At 35.2% G+C, this 12,962-nt stretch overlaps 1 long non-coding RNA gene across 1 annotated transcript; it reads right to left on the bottom strand.

Moving 5' to 3' along the window:
- Positions 1-902: 902 nt before the first annotated feature.
- Positions 903-2,302, bottom strand: LOC144969641 (uncharacterized). The gene is made up of 2 exons (XR_013644792.1): positions 1,739-2,302; positions 903-1,448 (listed from the first exon to the last, which is right to left on the bottom strand). It is a non-coding gene; the product is annotated as an uncharacterized LOC144969641 (long non-coding RNA).
- Positions 2,303-12,962: the final 10,660 nt, after the last annotated feature.

Raw genomic sequence — 12,962 nt, forward strand, 5'->3', positions numbered from 1 at the left:
CTAATAAAACCCAATAAATTACTCTATATCCCATAATCATTTAATTTGATGAACATTTTCTCGTGAGGCACTGGATCAAAAGCTTTGCAACAGTTCAGATATATGATGTCAATTGTATCTTTATCATATCTAAATTTGGAGAAATCCTCCATTACTTGTAGCAATGATATTATACTATGATTGACAACTGAGTTATTTTTTTCTATTTGAAGGGTGAAGCCCTTTGCACGGAACGTCTGGAAAGATAATGCCAGCTCTAACTTCAATAACAAATAATAAAGCAGCTGGTTTTGAAACACCCAAAACATGCAACGGGTTAACTATGGTAACAAGCTAGGTGCCATTTCCAATAGAATAAAAGCTTAAGTTGAATTTTTATGTCTTAGGACCAGGGGGAAAAATCGATAACAATATTAATCGCATACAAAGAGAATTATTGAGAAGACCTCTTCCCTTTTCTTGTGTTCGCTGTAAGGACAACGGAGACTGGGAAATAGAAAGTAGGATTTTTAAAAAGCTTTTATATATAGAGCAATATCCACTAAACGTGCTCAAAGCGCTTTACAAGGGGTCCCTGACCAACAGCAACACGTAACATGTAGAACGAGACATGACGTCTGTTATGCGGTATAATTTTTTTTCGGACAGAAACAACGCTGTTAACGGCCAGGTACTCATTTTACACCTGAGTACCATGAGAGAATTTGAGTAAAGAGTAAAGAGCCTTTTCCAATTTCTCAACTATGCGCCTAGCGAGGCTCGAACCCAAGACCTTCTGATCCGAAAGCGAGTGTCTGTCACAAGGTGCGTTCGCAACTCGCAATGGATGCGAAGGCCGCTTATGACCTTAAAGTGTGGAGAGGTAGACGTGGACGTTACAATCACCAACAGAACACCGTATCTGACAAGAGAGCCATTATTATTTATTTAAAGTAAAAGAAAGGGGAACAGCTCATAGTTATTGAGCAAAAGAGAATAACATTGCATATATTGACAGGAAAAATCAAAAGTACATACAAGTAAAAAGTAGTAATGCAATATAAAATTCATGTAAGTTTTAACCAAAATAAACTATACTTCACCCAGGTTCCAACCGTTCCATTAATTCCCACTAATAATGAAATTATTAATTACATATAGGGTCAAAATAAACTGTTCATATTCCGAAAGGAGAATAAAATTAATCAACAAAATTGTTCACACAGGGTGCGGTGTTCCAGCCTGTTCAAATCCAAAATTGTTCCTAATAAAACACATAGATCGAGTGTTACTGCCTCATCTTTACAAACGTTACATTGTATTTTGTTCATATTTCTCAAAAATTATATTGTTCAAAAGGGTTCAAAACACATTTACCGGGCGCTATGTCCTAGCCCCGTCAAAATTACAAAGTTCAAAGATGCAAACGCATTTACCGGGCGCTATGTCCTAGCCCCGTCAGCTCTTCACTATATTAGAAGATAGATATAGATATATTAGTAAAAATGAAATTAACATAGACACAATGATAGCGTAAGTGATCAATTAGTATTTACTTAAAAATAATTCATTTAACTGAGGTCACGTTCTCAATTTCAACACAATTAAACTCAATGAATTAATTATTCACTAAAACAATAAAACTGTATATTATTTTAAACTTTAAGATAAGTGAAATAATTTTACGATATTAATCACTTAATCACTTGATGATTACTCAGCACATCAAAACAATATTATAAATTTTATATATTCTCACCGAGCACAAATTACAAAAACACAATATCGCTTAGAGCCCATAACCGGGTACGATATACAAAATACTGGCCATATTAGGCCCACTTCGGCTACAATACAGCCTAAAACACAATGCTGGCCAACACACAGGCCCAACACATATCGCCTGAGAGCCCATATTCGGGTGCGACATAAAATACTGGCCACTTTGGGCCCTTTTCACTGTGGCTTCAACATAGCCAAACAGAATTCCAGCCAACACACAGGCTGTACAGGTCTTCCTTCTTCGACCTCAAATCGCAGACTGCCAGTTGAACATCGGCCCAAGCCGAAACATAGGACAGGGTATCTAACGGTATCTCGGTTGATGCATAAGATTGATGAGGGTGTTTTAACACTGATGGAACATGATAACCCTCCGTTCTTTCATTGCCTTCATAGTCTACACCACCCACGGCGAAAACAAGGGAGTCCCTATTCCAACACCCATCCTACACTCATAAATCATTTAATTATATGGGTTTGATTCTACCCGAGACCTTGGTGGGTAGGACAACTATCTCCCTTTGTTACCTAGAAGGCATTTCTTTACAGTGTCATACCACTAGATTAGAAAGATACATAATAAAGGTAAATCCAAGGATAGACAGACATATAAAGATTGAAACAGAGGAAGAGAGATATATATCAATATTGAGAAAGAGAAGGAAAAAAAAAACACACACACACATACACACACACACACACACACATATATATATATATATATATATATATATATATATATATATATATATATATATAGTGATATATAGTAGGATAGACAGATAGGAAACTGTATTTAGATAGCGAAGAGGGGAAGGAGAGAGAGTGTGGGATAGACATATATATAAATATTGAGACGGAGAAGGAAGATAGATAGATACATAGATAGATAGATAGATAGATAGATAGATAGATAGAGAGAGAGAGAGAGAGAGAGAGAGAGAGAGAGAGAGAGAGAGAGAGAGAGAGAGAGAGAGAGGGGCTGGGGGTGGGAGTGGGAATCTAGATGAAGTAATAAAAAAAAGCATTTGAAGTGTTCAAAGGATTACAACATGTTAGCAATGATACATTAAAATGCTACTAGTCGTGATTAATCCTCTACTCATCCTGATCCTGCGTACATCAAAGGTAAATCCAAATAAATTACACAAACACACAGTGGTCTTGTGCTGGTATGACACTCGCTTTCGGATCGGAAGGTCATGGGTTCGAGCCTCGCTCTGCACATAGTTGAGTCCTTGGAAAAGGCTCTTTACTCACATTCTCTCACCGTACTCACGTGTAAAATGAGGTTACAAGTACTTTATTGCTATTAACCCTCCTCCATCCCGAGAATTGGCATACACTATGCTTCCTTGTATGGGAATTAATAACAAAGCGTATTATCATATCTCATCTGAGATCATGTGCGCAAATCCCTGGGAAAAGGTGTACGACTGTAAGACTTTGTCAGCATGGGGTAGACTCAGATGTTTAAATGCTCATTATTTGAAAATTAAAGGATTGAGTCATATAAGTACCGAGGGAAATAAACTTCATATTTTTAAAGCCAGGGATTTAATTTTTGCCTCGTTTCTGACATCCACTCGAATTAGACCTACTGGTCTCAAGACAAGTCTCGTTCAAACTCTTAATTTTTAACTTTGATTCCTAAGATTTTATTAAAAATGTGGTGATAAATATGAATTAAGACATTTTAAAATGGTTTAACTTTGCCTATTCTACAGCGGGGCTGAACCGAAGAACAAGTTGAGTTGATTGATTGACTATAACATCATTTCCTCTCTTGATGTCCAGAGCCGGAGAAACAAATAGATCCTCTTGCCACTTTAAAAATCTATCCTTCTTCTTGTGTACAACACTCAAGAGACTAAAGATGTCCCTTGAAAAGATGAAGAATCTCTCTTTGTATTTACAATATCAAATTACGATATTAAGAAGATAAGGGATGATAGATAGGTCAGGCGGTTTTCAAACATTTTGGTATTTCTAAACATGTTGTCAAATGATAAATCAAGCTATCACTGGTTCAAATCGAAGTCCAAGAAAGGCTGATATTTGGTTTGAAATCTTCTATTATTTCATTTTTGTCCTTCAAGGTATCAGGTGCATCTTTTCGGATTGGTATGAAGGTACTTGACCAGTTAACTTCAATATTATGGAAAAACATGGCCAGAAAACCCGTCCTTCAAATAGCGATCATTTTAAATAAACCCTATCTCAGAAAAAATTCTCGAACCTGGGACTTGGCGAAAAATCATATCTGAAAGGCCTTTATCATTTATTTGTTGGTTGTTGATTAAAGTCGAGCTTACATTCGAAAACCTTTCTATACGTCAAGCAGCAAAAAAATTAAATTCATAAATTGATAAAATTCTCTTATTTATTTCCAAGCGGAAATTTGTTTTATCAACGTATGTTTCAAGGGCACACTGGAATAACTCAGGCGTCAGTCGCAGAGCAGGACCGGAAATGGGACTAGAGTGAGGGCACTTGCTTATGACCGAACTCGGTACCGTCTGTCCACGTTGTTGAAGATCTCAAACCAGGTTCTTTAAAGGAATTTAGGAACATTCATTGATCAAAAAAACGTTAAAAGGGACACATTCTTTCGAATAAATTAAAATAAGCAATAAAGAATAAGTATGGTCATCGATATATTTTGTTAAAATAAATAAGTTATTAGTACAGTACATCATTTAACAAATCCCACGTAGTTGATTGATCGTCGGTCGGTGTTTTTATTTGGACAATATCCGGGAACGAGGTTAATCTTCAGGTCGAATTTTATCTCCTACTTGTAAGTTGTTGGTAATGATAATAATAATAATAATAAAGATGCATGAGCTGTCTTGTCTGTCTAGATCCTCTTTCTTTATAGCAAATGTAGGCCTTTGTCCTTGTTTGCTTTCTTAGTATTGAATACTTGTGTATGTCGTCTTCCAATATCCAATTTCCTGCCATTGGGATAAATAGCTGAAAATAACATTCTGTCGGTACGTTAGAAGTATGCGACCCATCTCCACAAAATGGTTTTATTATATCGTGGTGATTTAGGTATTTCAAAAATGAATTCATGTCCAGAAATAGAATCATGTGCAAAATTGAATTCACACTTTGATTTATTTCCTCCCGTATATCTTTTGATACAATCCAGGGATGACGGTGTGTTCAAATATCATTTGAAAGGTTACATAATATCGTATCTAATGAATGTAAATATGTTCCATCTTTGCATTTACTTCAGAGATACAATGCTTCAAATTTGAAAGACCGGTCTATATTAACCCTCTCCTTACCAACTAAACGTGCAACGAACGATTTTCTAATTCTGATTTCTTTTGTACATCCCAACACTTTAAACATATTTAATTGTTATAGCTATAAAAACTTGACATTAAATTGTGGAGCTCATTTTGATGAGAAATTTATGTATAAAATGAATTTTATATAACTATTTCTGTGTTGGGAGGGTGTAAAGTTTCAGGAACATTCGGATATTGGCTGGTAAGGACAGAATTAAAGCCCTATTACAGACATGATATGATATGATATAGGTATTTTACAATTCACTTTTCAGATTCGTAAGATTGGGAGCAATCTTTTTTCATGTTTTCGTTCAACCGAGTCATCAATTACATGATTTGTTGCTGTCCAACGATTGGATATTTCTTTACAATTTAAATGTAAACACGCTTGCTTTGTTCATGAAAGTTGTAAACATACCTATGTGTCAAGCTGAACAAAATGATCAATTGTGATATTAGATATTTCAAAAGCCGTGAACACGTTTCACTATGTGGGCCACCTTGAGCACATAATATTGCAATGTGACCTATGACCTCGAGCTCGTAGAAAGTTAATATAGATATATCATCCCCATTGGATTCTTTCCTTTTAATAAGATAAATTAATATAAATGATTATAAATTTAGCTTTCATCATATGAACTGTCCCGACAAGATAATACAGATTTGAGGCGACAGGTCACATATACGCTACATAAGATATTTTAGTCAGCTATTATTAAAATCCTCTCGAGTCGGGAGAAATTTTGTCACTGTGACATTTATATATTATTATGCTGCCCCCACTGGGATATCTGGAATTCTATCTTATTTTCGAAATCAGGAAACGTGAAACTGTTTCGCTACTAATTAAAAAAGAAAGTTAAAATAGAATATTTTGAATCAGTCAGTTATCAAGTCAAAATATTTGATATGTTTGTCCTTTTGTCTTTATGGAGAAACTGTGTCCTAGGGGAGGCCAAATATTTTATTTGCAGATCACGTGATCGCAGTGTTGCGTGGGTAATGTTTGAATGAAATCGAGTGGGCATACTTCATTGTGTTTCTAGCGTGTTTGTGTTGGTTAATGTATTGTGTTTTTTTTTTTTTTTTTGTGTGTTTCTTATTTTTTTGTGTGTGTGTTTTTTTTAAGGGTTATGAATAATTGTAAACAGCGCTTGAGACTACAATTGCATATCTAATTTGGATTCTGACGCTAGATATATAAATACATTGTTTTATTTTTTAACTTCATGATGGTGAGGATTTGGGTGTGAAGGACGAAGACGAAAATGGTGAAGATGGTCAAATTAATGATAGTGACGATGACGGTGGAAATGGTAGTGATGATGATAATAATAATGATGAAAGGGTGGTTATGATGATGATGATGATGATGATGATGATGATGATGATGATTATGATGATGATGATGATGATGATTATTATGATGATGATGATGATGATGATGATGATGATGATGATGATGATGATGACAATGATGCCTATGATATGATGGAGATTATGATGATGACGCCAATGGTGAGGATAGTGATGATGCCGCTACAGATTTTGCTGCTACTGCTGCAGATGATAATGATAATGATGATGATGATGATGATGATGATGATGATGATGAGATGATGATGATAGTGATAATGATGATGATGATTATGATGATGATGACGACGACGACGACGACGATGATGATGATGATGATGATGATGATGATGATGATGATGATGATGATGATGATGATCCATTTATCAAACCTCAAATCAAATTTTGAGTTTAAATAAATACCTTCACTCAAATAGATAGATGAAGTATTGGTTAAATCTTAAAGATGATACTAAGATATTTTTTTGCTTGATCATGTTGCCTTACAAGTTTCAAAGTTTCTTCACCTAGCTCGTTCATGTGTAACACCAGTTTGACGCGTTTAGCAGCATTACGCAGATGCCGTACTCTGAAAAATACAACAACACATCTGTGACCTCTCGTCTCAAAACAGTATTATGTCGGGATGTTTAAGATGCTGAAAATGGAATGTGTAGCCATAAATATCATGTTTAAGTTGAGTTTATATGCTTTATAGAGAAGAAGGAATATCATATTTTACTGTGCTAAATACCAACGTTTCATATTTTTGACTAGTTTAACTGTAATTTAACATTTTAGTACCTTGGTCCATCCCGACAAAATACCGTTTTGAGACGAGGGGTCACATTAATATATCATCATCATTTATTAATTTAGTCATCGATCTGGTTTTTTCGTAATGTGTTTATGTTTTCATTGATGTTGTTTTTTTTTTTTTTTTTTTTTTGGCTGAAGAAGGGTTTTGAGCCAGAATTATTCCAGCTTTTTTTTTGGTATTTTTTTTTGTTATTTTGTTTTCTTTTGAAACTGTTATAATCAATTTTGTTTATTACTCTTTACAACCCATAGATTCTAGCAGCTTAGTATCACTTCGAGTTTAGAAAGAAAACAAGCTCACCCTTCACTAATCGAGCACTTAAAATGACCACCGTCTTGTCAAAAATTCTCAAACCTGAGACTTCCCTGAAATCTTCCTAGAAAGTCCCAGGATTAAGAATTTGTTTTGAGCAAGATAAGGGTCATTTTAATGGATTTTTATTGAAGGAACGATATTGCTTAATGGGCGTGTCACGTTAATGTAGAACGAGCTTAAGTCTCAATGGATATTAGCTTTATACTACTCACCATGGTTATATAAACCCATGGCAGGCCGTAAAAAATCGTCACTTGCTATTCTTCGCACAATGCAGGGTTGATTGTGTGAAAAACGTTCGGGGCCGGAAAATAGCAAGGCATAGTGCAGGTTACTGTACTGTGTTAGTCCGTAAACGGGTGACCAAAATTATTGCATAAAGAAGGCAAATGTATGCAATATCAGTACAACCTAAAATAAATCAATAAAATCATAGTATGGAGAAGGCAGATCAATTACTATGCGTTTGTCCCAATAAAGTATAAAAACAGAGAAGGCCGAAACTGTGTTATACTGGCTGGTTCGGTAACAAACTAAATATAACACAGAGCAGAACAAAAACTGTGTTATAAAAAAATATTAAACACTGGTCGGTTCGGTGACAAATTAAAAAACGACTTGACGATTTTACACCTGACTACGGTGAGAGAATATGAATAAAGAGCGCCTTTTCAAAGGACTCAACAACGACCCGAGCGAGCAAAGCTCCAGTAGTTATAAATCATTCTGTCATTGTCCTACCTGAAATGTTATTTTCCACAGCAATGTCAGATGCATAAGAGTCGAGCATCATTGACGTTGTTACTCGGGGTTAATCTTTCAGCCTTTGATCCCTCCAATGCCCTTTCGTTGTAGAACTCTACGTTAATAAAGTAGCATTGAAAAGCTTTACAAACTCAGCCACTGGCCGTTTAACATGAATATGACTAAGTAGACGGGCATTCTCTTCAAAGTTCAGTTTTTGCATGTCTTCGTGAGTGAAATTATTGAAATCAAAGTAATTAAAAAATAATTTTACAAAGATATTCATTGTTGAACAGCAGGTTGTAAACGGTAGAAAACAACATGGCGGTGTTCATTCAGGGCACGTTGGTGGAAAGGGTTCTGTTTCGAGAACATACGAACTTGAGTTTTCACCATTGTCCCTGTAACATTCTTTATTATTCCTTCTTTGTGTCATTTCCGAAGTCGAAATATCAAGTTGTCTTACAAAAATTGTTCACCATTCATGTGACTGACAGATTGCAATATAACTAATCACGCTCTTATAAGTTATATACATTTTTTGACTCTAAATAGTTATACAGCAGTATTTTAGCGCATAAAAATGTAATGTTACTTTTGACATGTGTATAAAATCATCTAATTTTACACCTTTAATACAAAAATGTGTAACAACAGAACATCTATAAATTTTCATCTAAGAATACCTTTATGAAAATGCCTTCGGTTGAGAGATAGATAGATAGATAGATAGAGAGAGAGAGAGAGAGAGAGAGAGAGAGAGAGAGAGAAAGAGAAAGAATATATATATATATATATATATATATATATATATATATATATAAGGGGGGCGAAGTGACAGAGTGGTTAAGGCATTGATCCCGGGTTCGAGCCCCGCTTCAGACACTTTCGTTTTTTCCTTAGGCAAGATTATTAACCCTCAATTTGCTCACTTGGACAACATGGGTGATTGCTATTGGCATCAGACATCTTGTTTGATATATATATATATATATATATATATATATATATATATATATATATATTTCCTTCGTGAAATGCCTTGGCGACGATATCTTATGATGTAGTGGTAGAAGATCATAATCTATATATTCATTAGGTCCTCTTGCCAAGATAACATACATGACGGAGATAACTTTTATAATGGATTTTCTGTTAATGAATAATCAACAAAGCAGGAGGTTTTTCGTCATCACGAAAGATGCTTCCAAATCATGTTCCAACCCTTAATTGGGCTATTCAATGGTTTAATCAAACAAGACGACTGCAATATATTATACCATGTCAGGTTTTAATTGAATTTGACTCCAACGTGAAAAACAAACGTCAATCAGAATAACAGCGATAAACACGTCAGAGTCAGACACGATGCTCACTATTGGTTCAAGAATTTATCACTGACTTTCCAATACAATAAGAACCTAGTTAATTAAAAATGAGAAAACAGACAAATAAGTCTTTGTATTCTGAAAAAAGACACATATTCAAAGTTTTGGCCAGAAAACTTGTCCTTCATGTATTGATCGACTTAAAAGACCCTCTTCTTGGCAAAAACTCTCAAACCTAGGGCATTGCAATCTCCACGGTTCAAGAGTTCCTATCAGTTTTACTCCATTGGTTTTCAATTTTATACAACTTAGAGGAAGGTTAGAGGTGACGAATTACGGACCCACATTTTCATTACCCTCGTATCGGAACGAATCATGTTGAATACTTATAATTCGTTACTTGGAAGTGGTGCAGGAAGGTACAGCAAAGTGGATATAAAAGGTAGGTTACAAGGCTTAAGGACAAAACTCAAACTTGCAGCGCACCTTTTGTCATAAATATTTATTTTTGTTAACTTACAAATTTCAATGAGGTGATTCTAAAATTGAGAGAGTTGGAATTATCACGATTCGCTTTTTCAGTTTTAAGTAAGAAACACTTGAGCTTTTGTATAGCGCAATATCCACTAAACATGCTCAAAACGCTTTTCAATGGGTCCCTATTTAACAGCAACATATAACATGTAGGACGATACCTGACGCCTGGTAGGCAATATTATTTCACAGAGACAATGTTATTATCGGCCAGCTACTATTTTTATCACCTGAGTACGGTGTGAGAATGTGAGTACAGAGCCTTTTCCAAGGACTCAAACCCAGGACTTCTCGACCCAGTCAGAAATTATTAGAGTGTTGAGGTATATAGACTATTTACACTGTAAAAAACTCATCTACTCTATTCAATGACAATATTCACTCTATTTTGATTAAAATATTGTACTGTGAACGTTAATTTCAATTGTGGCCCCACAACCTAAAAAGGCTGTTATGTCGGGTTCTAACACCAACTAACAAATTATATACGTTAGAAGTTACGCAACGCATAGTTTGGTGCATTGGTACCATTCATGGTGCTGACAGAATAGTTGAGTATTTAACCTAAACTCACAACTCCAATTAAATAAGATGCACGACAGACTATCTGAAAAGTAAGCTGTATTTTTTATTTATTTTGAATTGGCAACACATACAGTATTATTCACTCTGACTGAATCAGTCAGTTTAGTTTATATGGAATAGAAGAACGTTTTATAATTCTAGCTTTGCAACGCTATGACTACATCATTTATGTGGAGTATTTATTTAGCGCAATATCCACTGAACGTACTCAACGCGTTTTACACAGAGTTCTAGCCAAAAGCAAATTTGAATGTGTAGGACAAGATATGACACCTCTTAGGTAACATCACATCTTTTCCCGACAAAGACAACGCTATTTATTGTTAGATACTCATTTTACACCTGATTACAGTGAGAGAATGTGATTAAATAGTTTTCCAAGTACTCAGCAATGAGCCACCCAAAGTGGGACTCTAATACAGGATCTTCCGATTCGATGGCGAGTGATATACCACTAGACCACATAGCCCCAAGTTGCATAGAAAGAGTAAGGTATTTCACACCGTTTTCTAGTGTCAAAAACATTGACTTTTAAAAACATAAATTAATGACTTGAAAGGTATTTTTGGGAGAACTCTCTTGACATGGGAGAAATGGCGTGTGACAACAGCTGACTGAAGTCCTAATGCCTTCATCAATAACAACTCGTTAATAGGTACAAAACCCTGCTATGTACCTGAGAGGGATTATCTCCCGTGCATGTTGACGAATTAACGTAACACAGTCTCAGACCTCAAAACAAACATTTTCATGGCACACAACTCTGACCCAGACATACGATGGACCATGACCGAGGTCAAGGCTATCCCATTTAAATCCAAGTGCGTGTCCTCTGTTTTAGGGATAGTCCTGAGATTATCTATTAAACGTGCCATTCAAAGGGGTAAAGGTGCAAAATATATCATTTTCTCTCTATAAATTTACAATTAATGCCTAGAGCTGTCAATCATAAAGAGTGAACATGCTAGATATGTTTAGAAACGTTTAGAAGCCTGTGACTGTCGGGCGATGATTGATGCAAATTGGAAATTTCACCCAAATTAAACCAATTAATTGAACTTTATGTATATACACTTTCAGGAAAATATATTTCAAAATATTAATTTGACGTATGTTTTTATTGATACACCACACATTTGCCATATCAAAGATTTTGACATAATTCTCAAATTTTGATGTGATCTGTCGATCCCCCATTTTTGCCTTATGACAGTACTTGGCGGGGTTTTTTCATGACCTAATGGATTTTCTTATAGCTTAGATAATGATTTGATTCATTAATTATTGATTTGACTCTTTTGAATCTACTTCTGTGTAAAACATTGTACGACTCTTATACACTGTGTGACATCAGTGTCCATATTTTACTGTAGTTCATTAGATTCAAGTCAGGACTCATTGGAGACCACTAATCTTTAGAAATAACTCAAATATGATTTATAATTCCTATTGAAAAGTATGTAACAGTGTAAGAAAAAAAAACCCCAACTAATTCCAGAATATATCCAGATTGGTCATTTGGTTTCCAACTCTTTCTACACCAGCAACACCATGCTTCTAAAAACAAGACGCAAGTCTACTTTGTGGTGTTAATTGATTTATCCTCAAGAATTACCAAACAAAGTAGAGTGGTGAGTGAGACCTGAAATAGTGCTCCATACTGAAACATGCAAATAAATAATCATAATCGAACTCAGAGTGTCATATGAACACAAAACGAATGGCGCTCACATCTATAAATATACACAGGCTTGCACAAAATCATAAACGGAATGGTTATATAGTCAAAATCCTTGTAGTTGAAGTTACAGGACGAGGGTTTGTGGAAATATCGTCAACTCAATATCACTGGCAGATGAAGAACAAAGGCAATTCGAATCCTTAAAGAAACCACAGAGAATAGCTTTCGTTTGGATATGGATGGTTAAGGTGGAATAAAGACCATCTCCGGGAACAAAATGGTATGGTTGATAAGAACAGATACAGGTACGCCAGGATAAAATCATGATCTGAAGTCGTAGGTTTTATAATAATATAATATTTCTGTAGAGAGGCGCCAAGGAGTCATGACCTAGGTGGGGACCAGCCACTTTAAAGTGGAAGAAGGTATGGACTGAAACTTGCGCGAAATTTGCTGTAAGCTTTCTGCTTTAGTTCTATCTAATTTTTTTGTTACAATGTGTTTTCAAGACTTTTGGTTTATTCAAA

Source organism: Berghia stephanieae, chromosome 3, assembly GCF_034508935.2.
Source record: "Berghia stephanieae isolate SIO BIC M18660-M18661 chromosome 3, UCSD_Bste_1.3, whole genome shotgun sequence".
Taxonomy (NCBI): Eukaryota; Metazoa; Mollusca; class Gastropoda; order Nudibranchia; family Aeolidiidae; genus Berghia; species Berghia stephanieae.